This window comes from Gallus gallus, chromosome 20 (genome assembly GCF_016699485.2).
Source record: "Gallus gallus isolate bGalGal1 chromosome 20, bGalGal1.mat.broiler.GRCg7b, whole genome shotgun sequence".
NCBI classification, from domain to species: Eukaryota; Metazoa; Chordata; class Aves; order Galliformes; family Phasianidae; genus Gallus; species Gallus gallus.
In genome coordinates this window covers 1,812,227-1,832,277 of record NC_052551.1, presented here as the reverse complement: position 1 = coordinate 1,832,277, position 20,051 = coordinate 1,812,227, and the positions used below count along the sequence as shown (strand labels likewise).

At 42.6% G+C, this 20,051-nt stretch overlaps 1 protein-coding gene across 2 annotated transcripts in view; it reads left to right on the top strand.

The window, feature by feature from the left end:
• The first annotated feature begins 880 nt into the window (after positions 1-880).
• Positions 881-20,051, top strand: part of ITCH (itchy E3 ubiquitin protein ligase) — a 67,304-nt gene continuing 48,133 nt past the window's right edge. For both annotated transcript variants that reach the window (XM_040650890.2, XM_040650891.2), the window contains exon 1: positions 881-968. The gene's annotated coding sequence lies outside the window, so the exon portion shown is untranslated. The remainder of the gene's footprint in view (positions 969-20,051) is intronic.

Sequence of the window (20,051 nt, the reverse complement as noted above, 5' to 3'; positions counted from 1 at the left end):
CAAAAACAATGGCACAAACAGCTGTGAGATAGAAGAAGTGCACCACAAAGGAAACCCAGCTATGCAGATGTGGAACTCCAGATAAAGCCAGCCTGAGCCTTACTGTCCCGGGGCAGCGTTCTGTACTGTGATGTAGAAGAGACAACAGCTATTGTACAGGGCACACGAGGCAGAGTTTTATGCAGACAGGACGGTGGGTGCTGACTGTGCTGGAACCTGGGCACTATCCTGCTGGGGAAAGCAGCCCGAGCTGCCTGCTGGCCTAGGCCTCACCTACAGAAATGCTGACTTAGCTCTGGTGTGTGAGCTGCCCTATGGGCATTATGTGCGACCTGGGATGGGTGACTTCAGAGCCCAGCAGCCATAAGAAAACTAAATGTTGCTCTTCTGAAGTCATTTTACTAAGGTATTAGCAGGGCCCTTCTACACTTTAAGAGTTAAGGAGTGTTTTCTCTGATTTCATAGCCCGGAAACTACACCTTCATACCCCACTATTAAATGAGGCCAAGTGCTGTTATTTCTACACATTGGGTTATGTAAAAGGGCACGCTGGTAATGAAAAATAAGTCACTTTAAACAACAACAAAAAAGGCTTAAGATTAATATCAAAACCTTACGCACTTGTTGCGGATGCATTGAAAACAAACAAACAAAAGAAAACCCTTTAATCGCGTCCCACAGAGCCGCCACCAACGATCCACCAGCACGGCCCCATCAACAGCAACGCTTCGTGCGGCCACGCGCGCGACACCCAACCCCACCCGGCGCCCCCCGGGACGCAGTGCATATGCGCAGCGCCTGGCGCGGGGCACGCCGGGACTTGTAGTCGCCGCTCGCCCGTGGTGGCTCCGGCGACTCCGCGCGTGCGCAGATCGCGCCCGACTTTGGAAAGTCGCTGCCTCAGGTTGGGCTCGGACCGGCTGCCATCTTGGCCGAGGGACGGAGGAGCTACTACGCCGCCGTGCCCGGTGAGGGGAGCGGGCTTCGCGCCGCGGATAGGGCGGGCGGGAGGAGGTGGAGGCGGGGGTAGCGGCGGAGATGGGACCCCGCGGGGCAGCGCGGCGGCTCCGCCGTTCTCTTCGGTTCTGGGCGGGTGCGGCGGCAAAAGCGGGGGGCGCGGGGACCCCGCGGGCGTAGGCCCGGCTGCCTGAGGGGGCGCCGGCCCCGCGGAACCTCACCGAGCGGCCCCGTCCCGCCGCGCTGTCCTCTCGCCCCCGGGCCGAGCCGAGCCGGGGGCCGGACACAGCCGGCTGCGTCGCTCCGTGTTCGCGGCGGTGGTCCCGGGACCTCTGGCCTGCCTGTGGGGCTGCCCGGCTCCTGCCCAAGCCCGCGTCCCCCGGCCCCGCTGTTCCCCGGCAGTGCCCTTCCCCGCATCGGTCGGCCCCCGCCATTCTTCCCAGGCTCCTGGCCAGGTCCAGCCGCTCCACCTTCGCCCGTTCGGGGCCCCGGGATCGCTCCCGGCCCAGGCGCTGCTTTCTGGCGGCCGTTCCGCAGCGCGGCCCCTTCCCTTTGTATTCAGCCCCGTCCTGTCTCTCTCGGGGTCTCGGCCAGGGGAGGCTGCTGCGGCCGCTGTGCGGAGTTCACTGCTTTGTTTCGCTGAGATACAGCTGTGCCATGAAGCAGCGTTTCCCAGCACGAGTGTGGTTGGAGGTGTGTGTTCCCTCTTGCTGCTGCCGCCGCTTTATTTTGGAAACACGGACAAGTTCTGGCTGTTAACTCTCCTGCTCCCTGATAGGGGCCTGTGACCTTGTGTGGCATTAATTACCAAGTATGAGTGGAAGGTGCTGTCTGAGGATGTGAACGCCTTTATTAGATTGGCTCTGAAATCCAGGAGTTCAGCTTGTTGTGATAGGTGTAGTTTGTGATGTTATATTGATAAACAAGCTTAGCATCTATGTATGATGTGGGGAGAGAGGACCGAGTGTAGCAGTCGGGCCATCTGTTGTCATTTGTGTGGCATTCTTTACCCTTGAAGCTTCAGAAGGCATCCCCAGAAAAGCTAATTTTTATAGCTCAGGTAGGATAGAAAAAATCAGAATCAGAGTTCTCTTTTTGAAACATTTTTTTCTCGGTGTCCCTCATTACTTTTTTTTTTTTTTTTATAATTTCTGCTCCCTCCCCCTCATCCTTTTGGCAGAGGAAGGAGGAGAAATGTGAACTTGTATTCCTGAGAAGACAATTAGTATTGAGAGACTGTTGGCTGGCAGTAGGTCCAGCTATTAGTTGCTTGAATTGACCCAAACAAGTCATGGATAAATAAGAAACATCAGCTGCAATCTGTCATCAGCTCAGAGGGTTTTATTGCCTTTAAAACATCTTGTTTGAAGAACAGATTTTAATTCTTTTCTTTCTTCTTATAGTGAAAGTCCAAAGCAGTTCTAATTTAATTACAGTTATATTACTCTTTGCTACAGACACTTGAATCCAAACTTGGTCTACTATGTGTTCTTAGTTGTGGTTTGACTGGCAGCTTTAATCACTATTCTGAATGCGTTCACCTCCAAATGATCATCAGAGTAATATGCAGCATTCTAATCTGAAGTGAATTTTCTTGTCTTTAAACAAAGAACTGATGCTGTATGTGTAAGAGGTGATGTTGCAGTGGAAAATAACTGAGACTTCTGAGTGCTAACTTTGAAAGCTTCTTACAGATTAAATAGTTATTTTGGGTCTTAAGAGAGATTGAGAGATTATTCATATGAATTTATCAGTTAACAGACATCACCTCATTTTCTTCACTCTATTTTTGTTCCTGTTGTAAAGTTAAGTTTTTTTGTGATGAGCCATTTCCTGAAATATGAAGTTGTTTTGTTTCCTTGGTTGTACGTGTCAAAACAGCTTGTGAGAGTGAACTGCAGAGCCGATCAGCAGGTGGGAAGGCAGGTATTAGAGCGGCGTGGTGCTTCTCTTGGAGAGTTTGTTTTTCATTGTTTCTAAGAAAACTTGCATTAGGACTGCTTGAAAACAGTTAAGTGAGGCTGAAAAAGTGCTTGATCTGTTTTGTAGCATGTGCAGGAGTTAGGTAATTTAATGGCATTATCAGTATCAGTCAATGACAGCATCTAAACAAACATCTTCTGTAAGTGTGAGCGATATAAACAAAGTAGTAAAAATACTACATCCTGGTAAAATGCTTTCTGTGTTGCAGCAAAAACAATGCAGTTTCTCCTTAAAAATAAAGGAAAAGATGTCTGTGGGGTTAGAGCAGGAGGGAAGCCTTGCAGAGCGCAATGCTGAAGCTTCTGGGTGTGCTGTTACTGATGCTGCTTATTGTTAAGCCTTTCTGTTTGGCTGTCCAGTTGTGTTCATTTAATGTTCTAATTTCTGTCATTCTGCTCTGTGTGTAACTGGAGGAACTCCTTTGTGCCCTTACAGCTAAGGAGAGTGAACATGCATGCAAGTCTTGGAGGAGAGCACTTGCCTTGGTTGATTTCAGTAACTGTTCTTTGTTCAGCTGTAGGTGTGCTTTGAAGTGAGTGCTCACCTCAGAAGAGGAAGCAGACAAGGCAGGATTACAGTCTTGCTTGGGATGATTGTTTCACTAGATGTTTACTTTTTACTGTCTCACAAATTGAGTATGTTTAATGGTTTTAGATAATCAGCCTGTTTGCATTCTTGGGCTATGGTATGGCTGTTACCAGAGCTAATTCTGTGCCTGCGTTCTGGGGAGGGAATGGTAGTTCTTCATCCCTTTTGTATGAGAAATAAGGCAATAAGGACCAGAGCGTTCTGTAAGTGGCTGGCTTTCAGCTTTTACTTCATTGGGCAGAGTTGCTGCAGCTGAAGGATTGATCTTTTTCTTCATCAGAATTGCAAATTACACTTTATAGAAATGAAAATAACGCGACAGACTGGGAAAGAGCATTTTAAAGTAACCGAGGCCCTGTTTCTTATGGCTGCCCTTAAAGTTATGCCTGGAATTTCTGCTTTTACTATAGTGGGACATAGAACAAACTTCCTGATAAACATCAAGGGTTTTTCCCCCCTCTGAGGAAGCATGATCCTAGATGTTGTTACACTGGTTATTCAAATCTTTCTTCCTTTTAAAAAAGCAACAGAGCCAACAATACAACCAGGCAGTGTGTTAGTCTGCTATTCCCTTTTAAAAAACATTTTATGACAGTCCTCCCATTTAGGAACTGATAATGCCTGCCTTCCGCCCACCTGCCTGAGCTATTCTAAACTGCTCCTGGAAGATGCCTATTGTTTCAGTCATGAGCAGCAGTACTTGCATGTTTGCATTCAGATCGCTGATTTTGAAGTTCAGACCTAAGATTTAAATAGTGTTGTCGCTGAGCAGAAGAGGCCTATTTTCTTCGGGTGGATCATTGAAGTATTGCTGTGTGAAACCCTGTTTCTTATCAAGAAAAGAGAATATTAAGTGACATCTTTTCTGGGGCTGTGCAGATCTCAGGCATTGGGCTGGGCAGGTTACAATACAGACACTGGAACTCTCGAGAGGAAGTGGTTGATATTGACCACTGTAAAATCTTTATCCTCTCTGCTTACTTCTATTTATAGATGTGAGTTTTTGTTAGGGGGTGTATTTTTTCTCTCTTAGCATTAGCTAGATACCTGGTAATCTTTGAACTTTAATACAAAGAGAAAGAAAAATCAGATCAGGTTTAAGAGACCTTGAATAGAGGAAGACAACATAAAGGCATAACATACACTCCGGTTCTGATTTATTCATTACATCATGAAATGGAAAGCTATTTGCAGTGAAATGTTCATCAAGAGTGTAAGTTTGTAACAGGAAGTGTGTTCATTTACTTAAATAAGACAGACTGTTTGATTTCTGAAGTTTCACGTGGTTATGATGGACCTTCTGTCTATGAGGTCCCTCATGCACTCGGCAGGATTACCTCTGACAATGATGTGAAGCAGTTGCTGCCTTCTGCAGCTTTGCTCCTTCCACTGCAGTGGGAAATGCTAAGGAAGACTGAGCAGAGCTGAAGAGACAAACAGTGGATTGTTAATTTTTAACATGCTTTTGGTCAGCATCCATCCCTGCTACCTGCTTCTATCCCCAAATGGTCGTTGTCTTTTAATTATATATTAATGATCATTACTCTTGCTTGACAGTTAGAGCGGTCAGATATCCAAATGGTGATTTCTCCACTGCTGGTCTCATACTCATTTAGTTGGATTGAGATCTGTTGCTCCAAGTGTGACATTTGTACTTTTCTAACACTGTAACTTCTGCTCTGCCAGTGCCATGAGTGATTCTTGTCCCTTGATTTATTTGCAGCACAGCTAGATGGAGTGAGTTCTCTGTAAGGATTCCTCAATTTTCAAGTTTTCCTACTTGTCAGAGCCTGAAGTAATTGCCCGTTTTGTCACTGATGAAGTTCTCTTCCTATGGCTTGTCTTCACAGGTGTGCATGTAGCTGTGTGTTTTCTGCTTCTGTGACTGTATCATTTCAGAGTCTGGATTAAAAATTAATGAGTAATATATTAAAAAGCCTTCATAAGGCAATAGCATAGTAAGTTTGGTCTTTAACCCAACCTACTAGCTTACATGAAAGTGGTGACCTGCTTATTTTCACTGATTTTACCTGAAGTTGAACTCCTTTCCCTCGCTGTTCAGGTGATGGCTCCTGGGGCAATGCTGTGTATGGAGGGTAAGGTAACTTCGCTGTGTGAAGGAGTGGGGGGAAAAAAAAAAAAAAAAACCAAAATTGAAGATAATGAGTTAGTGTGGCACTCACTTGTTTGTTGCCTAAGGATAGCAAGGCTATTTCTTTTCTAAATGTGCGTGGTTGGTGAAGTGTGTGTGCTGTCAGGCATGATGTTGTCTTCAAAGGCACTTTTTGTTCCAGCTATTGGAGGGGAACAGGAATGAGGAAGGAAATGACAAAGGTTTAGGAAAGAGACTGGGCCACCTCATTCAACACTGAAAAAAAGTTTCTGTAGCTGTCCGACCTAAACTGCTGGCATGTGTTTTCAGTTTTTCACATTGTCTTAATTAGAGATTAATGGTGACGTGTGACATTTCTAACTCCATCTTAAGGTGTTCATCACCTAAAGTTGTAGAAGAAATCTTATAATCAATGGGCATTACTCCTGTGAGTAGTTGGCATACCTCACTTTCTGCTTGTTAAATTGAGGTTTACCAGAAAGGCATTAGAATATCATTTTTGAGTGCTACTTAAGTGTTCACACAATAACCTCCCAGGTTTGTATAAAGATGTAAAGGTTGCCTGTGGAATACTGTGAAATAATAGAATACTTATCTGTGTGAAATAAGTGCAAATATTTGTCTTTTGGAAAAGCAGCATGCACTGTATGTTACAAGGACCAATTTCCAGAGAAGTGCTGCACTTGTTAAACATTTGCCTGAACCAAATCTGGTTCATATCAATGAATAAGCTATCACAAGACTGGGGTTTTCTCACTGTTCCTCATTTTGTATGCCTGTTGAATCAGAGTTTTTATTTAAGCCCTGTTGTGACATCTAGATTGGACACATGGATTGGCTCTGTGGAGACCTGTTGATGTTGCTTGTGGTTTATTTGGGCATTCTTCAAAGTTTAAAGGTTTGAAATAGAGTCCTGTGGGGTGTGTATAGCATGTCCAGGAGACCCTCAGAACTACAAGGCTTCTATGGTATTAGTCACAATTTGGGAATTATTAAAGCAAAAGATAACATGTAAGGAAAATCTCACCTTTCTATTTGTCTGGGATATGAATGTCTGAATAAAAACATGACTGTCTTGCTGGTGTTATTAGAGATTGCTGTGTGATGCTGTGAGCGTCCCAGTGGGCTGTGTGACTGAGTATGGAAAGTACTAACAGAAGGAAACTCACGGTGCAGGGTGGACAGTGCAGGAGCTGGGAGGGGAGGGAAGCTGCAGGCATTAACAGTAGGGGTGGGATCTGTTGGGATACAGGTCCAGCTGTCCACAGTAGGAATTTATTTTCTTTTTGGAATTTCACTTCATATTTTTAAAGTAGCAAATTCTGTACTTGGTATTTTATATTTTTGCTAGTTCACGTCTTGTTATTAAAAGCAGTAAGATTAGCTTTGCACATTACGAACTAAATACAAAGTATCTTAAAATTCAAGGGTACTGTAGTCACCCCTCCTCAGATGACTTGGGTTTGAATCTGGAAGAATGCTTTGTTGGGTAAAAAGGTGATTATGTGGCATTGTAACCCTTTGGGGCCTGCACTTCTACTCCAGTGCAAGTAGCTTTTTGTTTTGCCTCTCATGCATGGAAAGGTGAGCTGTGAAGGTTGTAGCATACTGTGTTCATGCTGAAGTACACTCAACATGTAGGATATTTGCTGTGGAATATCTTAAAAACAATATATAAAAATGAAAACAAAACAAACCACCAACAAAATATTTTGTTGTTTTCAGGAATCCTAGGCTTTTTTCTTTCTTATCTTTATTTCTCTGCAGGATTTACTGATTTGAAGCCGGTAAGTGTTGGCCTAGCAGTAGGATTGGCACAAGGATGGAAAGGGCAGTGGGATGGGAGGAGTGCAGGGGAAGGAACACTGCACCTGCAGCAGTGTGGAGCCACCCTCTGCTCCCATGATAACTCTGTTCCCATGATAACTGCTCCTTGCTCTGATGCTGCAGTCCCTCTAGTTCATGGAGAAATTTTTGTTTTAGGAGGCATTCCTAAGCTTCTTCACAGTTATATTGTACCCCTGTAGTATGATGATTGATTCCCTTTAAATTGAAAGATGCTATTAGTGTTTTCTTGTTAGCGTTGGTCTTGTGCTGTTGTTTAAACATATGTTTGTCAGTTCTTCATGCGAGAAGTCTAGGCTGTGGAGACTGAAACATTCATTCAGCTGTTTTATTTATTACTGAATTGATTACTTGAAATATTTCAACTTCTACAGTCTCCTGTGTAACCCAGGATTTCAGAAGAGTTATCTACTTTATCTTTTGATGGTTTCAGAGCAGCCCCACAAAAAAGACAATTTAGATGGGAGTGCTGGCAATATTGAAGTAATGGCACAGTTCTGAGCTACCATCTGTTATAGTTTTATTTTTCAGGGAGGCAGGAGCTGGGATGTAGCAAACAGTTACATTTTGGAGATGTGGCCTTGGGATGGTTGTGTTGGTTCTTTCATGTCATCTGGTCAGTGGCAAAGATTCCTAGGAAGCAGGTGGCTGTTGCAGTCAAACAGCAAGAATACAATTCTTCCAGAACTCAAGGTTTTACTTGCATCAGTTTTTATAAAGGAATTTCAGCTCCCTTGGTGTTTGCTTAAATCTTCTCAAAATTTATATGGAAATTTTCATCTCCTTTGCATCTTCCTGATTTGTGTGTTTTGTACTTTAGATTGGAAAGTCGCAACCTTTGTTTCCATCTGGCACTGGATTTAGTCTATAGAAATATTATTTCATCTTGTTGCAAATAGTAGGTTTCAAGTTCTGGTTTCTTCAGATAACTATAATGCTTCAGACTATTGAAAGATGTAGCTTTTGCAATGCGTGTGTGTGTGTGCACCATGGTAGCCAGCTAAGTGGCTGCAGTGGGACACTCTAGTTGTTACAGCTCAGTTTCTCAAGAGGTGCTGCGTCGTGCTCTGTCTCATCTGCTGGAGCACTTAAAGGCAGCAAGTGACAGAACTTTCTTATTCAAGAGATTTCAAATCAGCAAATTTTGGATTTGTCATTATGTCAGTGGTGGTAGAGAGTGATTCATCATTTCTTTGATGATCCTTGCCAGGTAGAAATGCAGATCTATGCAGACTGTTTTGATTTAGTGCCTTGCTCAGATACCTACAGTGATGATCTGTTCAGCAAGGAAGTTGATGGCAGGTGATACTGTTTGCCATGATGTTTCTTCTGGAGCCTCCATGGCTCTTGCTATCAAGGTTTTGAGAGCAAATAAGCTGAGGCATATCTGGGCCTCTCTTTGCTACTGTACCCCCAGAAGTACCTTCACATGTGGTACTCTTCATTAAAATCCGCAGAACTGTCTAGAGAAACCCTAAAACCATCTGTGAAGTGTGCTGTACAGGTTTGTGCAGAACATACCTGCGTTAATCTAAACAGGAATCTGTATGACCTGCTTTATGCTTTAAGAGGACAGCCTGCTGTGTTTGATTCCTTTAAGCTGGGGGATGCAGACTGGATTTTGGGTTTATAGACTTGAGTATACAACAGCCTTTAAAAAAAACCCTACTTTTTAAAACAATTGTAAGTTGTCATACTTAGTAATGATTACAGGTAAGAGCATAATTTAATGGTCATATTTTAGGTTTTTTTATTCATTCTTCAGGAGTTAAAATCTTCATGTAGGTTTGTTTGAATAAGGATGTGTGTGAACTAATGGTCATTAAGTCTAACACTGAGAGCAGAGTAGGGAAATACATTGAAGCAAGTGCTGAGCTGTAAACAAGAAGAGCGAGCAGCTGGAGGTTACAGAATCCTCTGTAGATGCTGTCTTCAGCTGTAAATCACTGAATGTATAACTGCTTCTAAAGCAGCTGCTTTAAAAGCTGCAAGGAAGGTTGTGAAACAAAAGGTGGTGGTCTTGGATTTTGTTTTACTGTGAGAGTTCATTATAAAGAGATATTTTATAGTATTTGGATTAATATTTATATTTCAAATACATTCCTAAATAGCTGTAGTACAAAAAAAGTAATTTTTTTTCTGATGCCAAATCACAAAATAACCTGTCAAAATGCTTAGAGCTCTGTTAGAGCAGAGGTGCTCCAACACACCAACTAATACCTGCCTTTGCATGTCTCCATCCAGCGCTGCATTCAGCAGTGTTTCTGAAGTCTGCTTGTGAAGGTCAATCATTTCATCCTTTTAACTGAATAACAGCTGTAATCTAAATGGCAGTGCTGTGTAGGTACTTCTGTAATAGAAACACAGGGTTGCTAAATGTACGCACTGGAAACTGAAATGAGTGAAAGTTGCATTGTAATCATGAGGCTAGACTGGTAGAAGAGCATGCTCATGTGAATTTGTCAGCGTAGTATGCAGCTCTATTATACCTCTCTCATCATATTGCCTGTATACAACGTTGGGACATTTGGCAGCATAGTTTTGATGTTTTTGCTATCAGAAATGAAACTGCATTACCGTTTTTTCCCTCAAAGGTTTCGATTAGTTTATATGGGTACCTAAGGGTGAGCTTTTAGAAACTTAGAAGATCAATGCGCTGTGACTGAATCTACAACCCAAATTAGTCACACCTGGGAATTTTTTAATGCTAATCGGAGTAATTAATTTGATTGAAATTGCTGGATAGTTTGGAACACAGGCATTGTAGATTTGTGAAAGAGATGCAGAGCAAGATATGGATTAACAGTCCAGATTGGCTCAGGAAAGTTATCACAGTGTGAATTAAAAATGAAGGAAATTCCTAAAGGTACAATCAGTTGGACACTTGCCAACAAAGTAAAATACCTTTTTGAGTAAACAGAGTATCAGCTGTGATACCAAATCGCTTCCCCATCTCTGATGTAATGTAAGTAATGAAGGAATACCGCAGGTTCCAAGACAGTCATAGATGAGGGCTTTATGAGGTTTCTTATCAGTGCAAAAGAAAATGAAAATAACCCGGGAACACAGTGTGCATGTAAAGTGCACAATTGCATTCCTTCTTTGGGGACAATGGAACTTGGCTTTGATTTTTGCATGTTTTTCAATCTCGTGGTACGTGATTGTTGTTCATTGAACCTAGTGAACTCTTTGGTACGTTCCTGGGCATTTTGTGGAAGGCTGACTTGAGCTGCACTGTTTTGTTCTTTTTCATGTTGATCAGCAAGAAGGTAAATGAAAGTGGTTTCTAAAAGTGAGAATAAGCAACTCGTGTAGGCTTACACACTGCATTTGAAGACAGGCCATGTGAAAAGCTGGAAAAACTAAAGTAGATCATAGAGCCATAGAATATCCCGCGTTGGAAGGGATCTATGAGGGTCACCAAGTCCAACCCAGCCCCACACAGCAGCACCCCAGCCCAAACCCTACGGCTCAGAGCGGTGTCCCAGCGCTCCCTGAGCTCCGGCAGCTCGGGGCCGTGCCCGCTGCCCTGGCAGCCTGTGCCATGCCCAGCGCCCTCTGGGGCACGGCCTTTCCCTGACCCCCCGGATCCTCCCCTGACACAGCTCCGTGCTGTTCCCTCAATCCAGTGACAGTCAAGATTACCAAATCACAGGAATATGCCTACTTGTTTATGCAGACCGCGCCTTTCTATTCAGACTGGTAGAACTTAAGCTATCATCTATTACTGGTCACTGAAAGTGAACCTCAATTGAGGGGAGAGGGAGAAAAAAAAAAACAACTTCTCAATAAATATCTCAGCAGGAGAGGAATCAGTTACCAAATAGACACCTAAGGAGAACAAGCAGGAAGAGCAGGACAGGTGCAAAAGGAATTATTGAGTTTGTTTTAGAGAATTTGAAGAATTGAAGAACAATTGAGGGTTTAAGAGACTCATGGAGATCAGTTAGTCCAAACCCATCCGCTTAGAGTAACATGGAACGGATTGCTGACCAGTGCATTCAGTCAGAGTTGAAGTTTCTCTGAGGATGAAGACTTAACCACATCACAGTTAATAAATAAATTACTCTCCCCTGTGTTTAACTGGAGTTTCCTGTATTTTAATTTGTTCCAATTGTTGTCCTGTCACTGAGCACCACTGGCAAGAGACTGGCTTCATCTTTGCCCTCACCACCCCCCTGCAGCTGCTTACGCTCACTGATACCATTCCATTACCGGGCTTAACAAAGCCTGCTGTCAGCTGCCCCTCTCCTCATAGGTTCCCAGCCATTCTCCATCTCTGTGGCCCTTATCTAGGCTCACTCCAGTCCATCCGTGTGTCTCTCGATTCAGGGAGCCTGGCAGCAGACTCACTACTGATGTGGTCTCACCAGTGCTGACTGCAGGGGAAGGACCACCTCCCTCATCATGCTAGCAGTGCTCTTAGTACTGCCTAGCATGCTGTTGGTCTTTGCTACAAGAGAGCCCTGCTATTTCATGTTCAGTGACACCAGTGTTTTCTGCAGTGTTGCATTCCAGCCAGCTGGCCCCCAGCTTTTATTTGTGCATGGGTTTATTCTTCTCTAGGTGCAGAATTTTGTGCTTCCTATTGTTGAATTTCTTGAAGAGTCTACTTGCTCGCGTCTCTAGCCTAGGTTCTCTCTAGGTCCCTCTGAGTGGCAGTAATACATCTGATGTGTTAGCCACTCTTCCTGACTTTTTACCATTAGCATATTTGCTGAGAGCGTGCTTGGTTCTATTGTCCAGAGAATAAATGAGGTTAAATGGTGTCAATCAAGACTGACTTTCAGCTGGACTCAGTACCACGAATTGCAGCTTTTTGGGTGTCACAGTGCTGCTAGTTTTAAGCCCACCCCACAGTCATCTAAACCTGCTCACACTGTCAGCCTGTCTGTGAGGATGGCATTGTTAAAAACTTTTCTAAAGGCAAGGTAATCAGCATTCACTGCTGTCCTTACCCACAAAGCCAGTCACCCTGTTACAGACGCCTGTTAGGCTGCTCAAACATGATCTCCCTGTTCCTTTCTTGTCCTTAATATGTTTGGAAGTGGTTCCTGTGAGCATTTCTTCCCTGACCTTCCCAGGGACTACAGTGAGGCAGACCAGCCTGTGGTATCCTGGCTCCTCCTCCTCGCTCTTCTTGAAGACAAGTTATGTTTGCTGTTTTTCAGACCCCGGGAACCTTTGGGGAACGTGGGACTCACTCTGCTTCTATGAGGGCTGCTCCAAAAGTAATGCATCCTGTTTTATTATCACAGAATCATAGAATGGTTTGGGTTGGAAGGGACCCTTACGACCACCTAGTTCCAACCCCCTGCTATAGGCAGGGATGCCTCCCTCTAGCCCAGACTGCTCACAGCCCCATCCAGCCTGGCCTTCAGTGCTTCCAGGGAGGGGGCATCCATAACCTCACTGGGCAACCTGTGCCAGTGTCTCACCACCCTCCCTGTAAAGAGTTTCTTTGTGATATCTAGTCTAAATCTGCCCTCTTCCAGTTTCAAACTGTTTTCCCTTGTCCTGTCACTACATGCCCTTATGAAAAGTCCCTCCCCAGCTTTTTTGTATGGCCCCCTTCAGGTGCTGGAAGGCCTCTGTAAGGTCCCCCTGGAGCCTTTTCTTCTCCAGGCTGCAGAGCCCCAGCTCTTTCAACCTGTCCTCATAGAGGAGGTGCTCCAGCTCTCTGATCACCATCATGGCCCTCCTCTGGACGTGCTCCAATATATCCGCGTCCTTCTTGTGTTGGAGCCTCCATGATGATGCTGGTATGGCAGTAGAGGTTGAACCTTCCCTCCAGTATTCTGTTCTATTTTGTTGTAGTGTGACAGATGGCAGCAGAGGGGCAGTCTGATGTGGGAATGTGGATGAAGCAAAGGTGTGTTTCTGAATTCCTCTATGCAGAAAAAAAATGGCACCCAATGAGATCCACTGATATTTGCTGAACATTTATGGAGACCAAACAATGGATGTGAGCACGGAGGTGGTGGGTGGTGTGTTTCAGCACTGGCAACAGCAATGTGAAAGACAAGCCACATTCCCGATGACCATGCAGTAGAAGTCTTAAAGAAAAGCAACCAACTGAAAATAACCCCCTATTGATAGCCTGAAAGGGGAAACACTGCATGAATTTGTATTAATAAAAGATACAGGGGAACTCAGAGCCTAAGGTGCGAAGGGAATAGCTATGACCTTTATTAAATACAGAATTATTTTTGGAAAACAGTGCTTCAGAAGGGGTTAGCTTGGAAGCTGTTCTCAGTCTTTCAGTGATGAAATGAAATGTACAAATTTATATTGGAAAAATTACCTTAAATATAAAGAGTAAATATGAACACTTCTAAGGAGTGTGTTCTTAAGTTACTTGATGTTTTAGTTCTCGGTGAGCCTCCTGTTTCTCTTATTATGTTTTAGTAGCAGTATGAAGGGATATGTGAGAGGCTGAAACATTAGGAATGTAAGGCATTTGTGCCCACTTACGCCATAGTTAAATAAGATACACATTTGTATAAAACCACTGAGCAACTCACTTTGCTGTTGTGGCATCTGGAAACTTGGATTTCTCTTGAGATTGCACAATTACAGCTTCTATCTCACTACTTGGTTAGCATTCAGATTTAGTAACGTTTCTATATGGCTGAGCAGCCTTGTCTGGCTTTAAAGCTGGCCCTGTTTTGGGAGGGTGTTGGAGTGGATGACCTCCAGAGTTCCTCTCCAGCCTAAATCATTCAGTGATACTATAAAAACGTTTGGGTGGAAATCAAAGTGATTCAGAGAAGTATGTTCTAAGTTTGCCTTCTCTTCCGGGAACATATTTTTATTTACATTGTTTTCAGATCATTTTTAGGTAGTGCTTTCTTTAAAAAAAAAAAAAAAACCCACAATGTTGGAAAATAAAAATGTATGTAGGAAGGTTCTGAGGGATGAGATATAGATGCTGCTTGATAGTTTATCATACTGTGTTCAGAAGTGTCTGGGAGTAAAACCAAGTAAACTTGTCTTCTCTGCCACTGGGAAGTGTTTGTGCAAGGCTTTGTACCACTACTTTAAAGGCACTGACTGTTCTGCATATGTTGTCTTCCTGTCCATAATTATCTGGGCACATAATTGGCAAAAAAAATGTTTCCTATTGCATATTCTTAAAGTATTTTTTTAATTCTGTTCATGTGGCTTATGTGAAATAACATTTTATCCTTGGATATCTTTATTTTAAAAACTGAAGTGCTAACTTGTGTATTTCCTGGCTGTTAATAGTAACTTTTTTCCAGTAAAATTGTTAAAACTATGAGAAGATATGTAAGAGAGAGGTGATGTGACACGTCTCTTTCTGGAAATCATCAGTTAATAGACTTAAAGGAAGGAAATTGCTTAAAGAGGGAAAAATAACTTAGTTTTGACTTAATATTTTTGCTCTGGCTGATCACATTAAGATTTAATTGCCCTAATTAATAATTAGTTAAATGCCATGGGTAAGTAGCTTATGGCCTGTAGGTTTGTGTGACCATGTCTTCTTGCCACTGTGTCACGTAGATAAAGCAGTGATGAACAGAGGCCTCTGGATGAATTCTTTCCTAGCAAAAGGCAGGAGGAGACTGAGTAAAGTGCTTCAGAAAAACTGTTTTTAATACGTTGGAGGTAAGGTCCAAAATAACTTAGTGCTGACACTAATGTTAGTGCTTGACTGATTTGCTCAAGGCTGAGATTTGCTTTGTAGGAGGAACTGCTGAGCCTCTGAGCCAACTGCAGCTTGAAGCTAATTGCAGGGCAGAATGAGATTGTATAGGGCAGTTAATGAGAACTGTTGCTGCTTTTGGAAACTTTGTGTTTTGTAATTATCTGGAACTTCTTCAGTGCTTTCTTTGCTCAAAGTTGACATTTGCTGTGAAGTTTATTTAAAGTAGTGTCAAGAAACATAACTGTAGAGTTACCAAACAGTTGTGTGTATTTCTAGTTAGGTTACAGTCTTACTTAGGTAAACTGTAAGCAAGGTTGTATGTTGTAGAACAAAGTGGTTATGAAACAGTGGCAGTCCAAAGCCAGCCCGGTACTTTCTGCTTCTTGTGCCTGCCCAGCTCCTCTCTGGCACGGCAGTGTGAGAAGCTGCCATGTCCTTGGCTCTGTGCAGCACCACTCAACAATAACTCAGACATCAGTGTGTTATCACCAGCAGGTCACAAATCCAAAACATAGCACCACAGCAGTTCCTGTAAAGAAAATTAACTCTATTCCTGCCAAAAGCCATACAGCTGGCCAGTTTGCTGCAGGGTTTAAGTGACTGCTTGCAACTGTCTGGGCACAATGACTGCTTTTCCCCAGGGAAAATTATCTTCCCGAGTTGCTGCTGGAAAGTGGCGTTTATACTTTCTAGATATCTTCAGGTTCAGAACTGGAAATATAATGCTATTTCCTTACAAATTGAGAAATAAGAAAATGCTTTGTCCATTAGGGTTCTATTGATGCATATCTGTAGACGATATTGTAATTCACTTTGTAACTGTCTTTACTTCCCCTCTGAGGAAGGATGTCTGTGAGATGAAGTTACAGCACTGGTTTATTTTGAGACCTGTATTTCCACAAAGCTCCATATAGGAGATGGTTCACAGTGCATGGAAGTGGAAGAATTAAAAGGAAAAATTTCCATGATTTCTATAAGACATGAGAGTTCTGATTGTTAGGACTTGATCGATGCCTTTTCATCATATTTGTAATAACAGCCTACAAAAAATTGTAGACGTTGCGATGAACACAGAGATTTGGAGGAGCCTTCCTGTGAAGGAAAGACACTACTCGTTCTGACAGCTTGGTCCGCTGTGTGCAGTTGGTGACCCCCAGCTCTGGATCCTTCAGCTCTTCAGTACAGCAGCTCTGACACTGCCAGTTGGTGGGCTTCAGTTATGAGTTCAGTTTGTATGTTGGAAGCAGTACTTCCATTAACCACGCTGAAAAGCCTATGATGCAATAAAATGGCATGCACTCATGATAGACCAGCTGCTGTGGAGACAGATTTGGGGCTAAATTTTATTACTCATCCTTGATAAGTTAAATAAAAATGTTCTGTAGTCATACACTTAGAGATTTTGTTTCTCTGTAAACTGAAGTCAACAAACAGTAACTTAAAAATCTTCATGTGGAGAGTAGGCTTGCTGAAAATGGCTTTGCCAATCATGAAATGGTTAAAAGATCAGAAGCCCTTAAAGAAATGTTACTTTGCGCAGGTGTAACCAGCCACAATAACACTTGTGTACTCTAAGACTTAAAAGGAATAGGATGAATGCCAGATTCCATGAGGAAAAGCAGTGTGTCTTGCTGTGGGAGTAGCCGGGTGGCTGCTTGCTTTCCATCAAGAAGCTGTAATTTTGCTCTGGTTGTGCTCTAGCACTGAAAAATTATCTTGAAACCTCATCACAGAAGCGTTAAGAAGAGGTTTAGTTTTGAGTCAATGTAGTATTGTGTTGGTGCTGTATTATTAGAAAAGTCTTATTTGAAAGAGTTTAGAAAGCCACTACCTGTAAAATGCAGGAGTTTATGTCCAGTTAATAACAGTAACTTCAGCATAGCATAATGGTCTGTTTTTTTAAATTTTTGATAGAAAGATACCATTTTGTCATCTTCTCAGCCTTGCTAGGAACAGTTTGGTACTCTCTGCTGTGGGTTACTGGATAGCTTGTTTTCCAGCTATGGTATTTAGAACCCAGCTGTTTTAAGAGTTGCTTTTTCTGAAATTACAGAAAGGAACCAGTTTTAGCTTAGTGGTTTGCATATATGAATTATTGTTTCTCCCTGGAATGGATTGTCCCATGACAAGAAAACAGCTGAAATAAAAATAGACTCTCTTTGTTTTCACAAATGGCTTTAATTATCTTGTGCAGCACTCTGCAGTGGCTTTTTTTTTTTTTTCCAGGGTTTTTGGACTCAAGCAAAAGGCACATGTACATGTTCATGCACACTTCTCTGTTGTTTTTCCTTTCCACTTTGTGAATGTATATTAAAAGTTAGTTGAAGCTAACATCCTTTTGGTTAGGAAGGAAATTGATTGGCAAGCGATGAGAGTTTGCAGCAAAGCCTGTTCAGTGCCATGTGTCCTGCCTGCTAGTTGTAGTCAGATCCAAGAGCAGCTGATGGTTGGGGAACTGCCAACGTACTGAATGTGGACACACCTATCACATTACGTTACTTTATTCTTTCTGTTCTGTATGTCCCTGTGCTGTTTCTTCATGTCTTCTTTCCAGTTCTTACTTGGTGTCAAACACTATGTGTACTATAGAAAAGTCATGAAATTTTTCTGCTGAGATGTAAGTTATGCCAGTAGGACTTTGGTACACAGAAATGCTAATGAATGAATTCTCTATAATTTTGTTTTGGGAAGTCTGAAGGCAGTTGAGTTTGGATTGCAAGCAGTGTCATTGGTGGCGTTTTTCTCTACAGGTTGAAGCTGATGGACCAGTTTTTCTAATCTGCAGGGTTTGCATAGGAGCACAAATTACCCCTGGTGTTGAGGTAAAAGCTATGCCGTGGAGGTGTCACTGGGTGTCTGCCCACAATGTTTCCAGATTGCTTTCGTCTTTCCTTGGGCTATCTCTTTGTTTTGATAGCCAAGTTAAATACTTCCAACTTAAAGGCTTTGGGTTCAGAGAAGTTTCCCCACTGTTCAGTTCCCTTTAGAAAAGGAAACTAAGGTAGATATTTGGAAAAATGAGGTCAGCCCCGAGGATCAGTTTTGTGTAAATAATTGCCTGAGTGTTTTTAGGAAAGCTCTTTAAGGCTGTTGGTAGTTCCTTGGTCTTTGGTACTGTAATGTCTAATCTGTTCATGATACACTAGAGCCATCTTTTGATCCTATTCTAGGATATCAGTATGGTTATCTGATTATGGTTCCCTGCTGTGTGTAGGGTTGTGGGAAATTATTGTAACAAGGTCCAGTGTGAGACCTTATGGATGGCAGGATGCTATAGGCTTTGAAAGTCTCAAGATAGTTCTCCACACTTGTACTTGCTTTCTCATGGAGCTCAGTTACCCTCCCACACTCATGTACTGGTAAGCACCAGCGTGTTCTGTTCTGTGTATTAGGTGGTTGCACAGCATCTCTGGTGTGCAGCATGAGGTGGATCTACCTGCTTCTGTCAGTCAACTGCTTATCGTGCCCTGGAGTCCCTCTGGTGACAAACTACTTTATAGATGGATCTTTTAAATGTTTTGGGAGTCAATAATTGTTTTAAGCCAGCCTTTTTTTCTTCAGGATCTGGCTTAATTAAGCCTCCATACTTACATGAAGGTTAATACTGGTTGTTTGTTTTCTCTTTATATGAAATATCCATCTCTTTATAACTACAGTGTTTTCCTGTTAACCCAACAGGAAAAAGAATGATGGATGTGATGTGCTGTAATGATGCTGTTGCCATCTCCTCTGTTTAAAGCACATGCTCTTATGCTGACACATAGCTGTACTGCAGTCTTACCAGAGTGAAGGCATCCTTGTCTTGACACCAAGACATTCTGTTTCAGTGCTACAAGAGGTGTCCTTTGTCAGTAAAAGCCTGTCTGCTGACCTTTGCTCTGCTGGGTTTTTTTTTTCTGATTTATACGTGTATATTCTATTACCTCTTTGTTCATACCAGTTTTAATATCTCTGTTACAATTTTCTACAAGGTAAGTTTATTAGTAGAAAAACATTGAACAGAAAGATTCAGAAGGGCAGCTACCTAGAATAGAATAGATTTAGAAAATCTCACCAAATACAACTAGACTCCTTGATTTAAAGGGGGTGTGACTTTTGACTCTGTACTGTGGTGCTTTGGAACAAAGCAGAAACAGTTATATGTAAGTAGATGTGACAAGTGGTTCTGGTTTGCATTATATAAATGAATTAGGTTGGAAAAACATGAATTACTTGCATACGTGATTAACATAGAATAATAAATAGCTTCTACTTCACTATCAAGGATCTCTCATTAACCAGTCCATAGCAGGGAAAGGAAAAAAGTTGGGTAGCTCTTCTGTGTTTCCTGGTTTATATATCTTTACCACTGCTTCTAAGGTTGTGTCACTTAAGTTGTTTCCCAAGCTAATTGCAGTGCGTTTCTCTCAGAAATAGATTTTTAGCTGGCACGTTGCCTTTGAGTGTGCACGTCAGTCATCCTTGCTAGAAAAGCTGCCTGTATGTTAGTTCTGTGAATAGCTGGACCAAGTTAAACACAGCAAAACAGAGTGGTGTCTGTAGTGCTGGTTGACATAGTAGCGCTGGCTGTAATCAGATGAGTGCCATTACTGGTAGCAGCAGAACAACGCAGGAGCTCAGTGCTTATTCCTCAGGTTCCTGGCAGCCTCATCTCTCAGAGAGACCGCATGGAAATCTGCCTTGTAGTCTCTTTGTGCTTGCAAGTGAATCAGTGGGGTGGTGAGGTCCTGTGCATCAGTAGTGTTCTCACTTGAAGTGTAACGTTTTGCAGCTCTACTTCAGGGTATAAATTTAAACTCTTGAAAAAGCTTTAAGTTCGCTTAATTTATAATTCTTGAATTGTGTGTGAGTGTGTGTTCTGTAACTGCTGATAATACATTGTGAAAGTATCTGGTT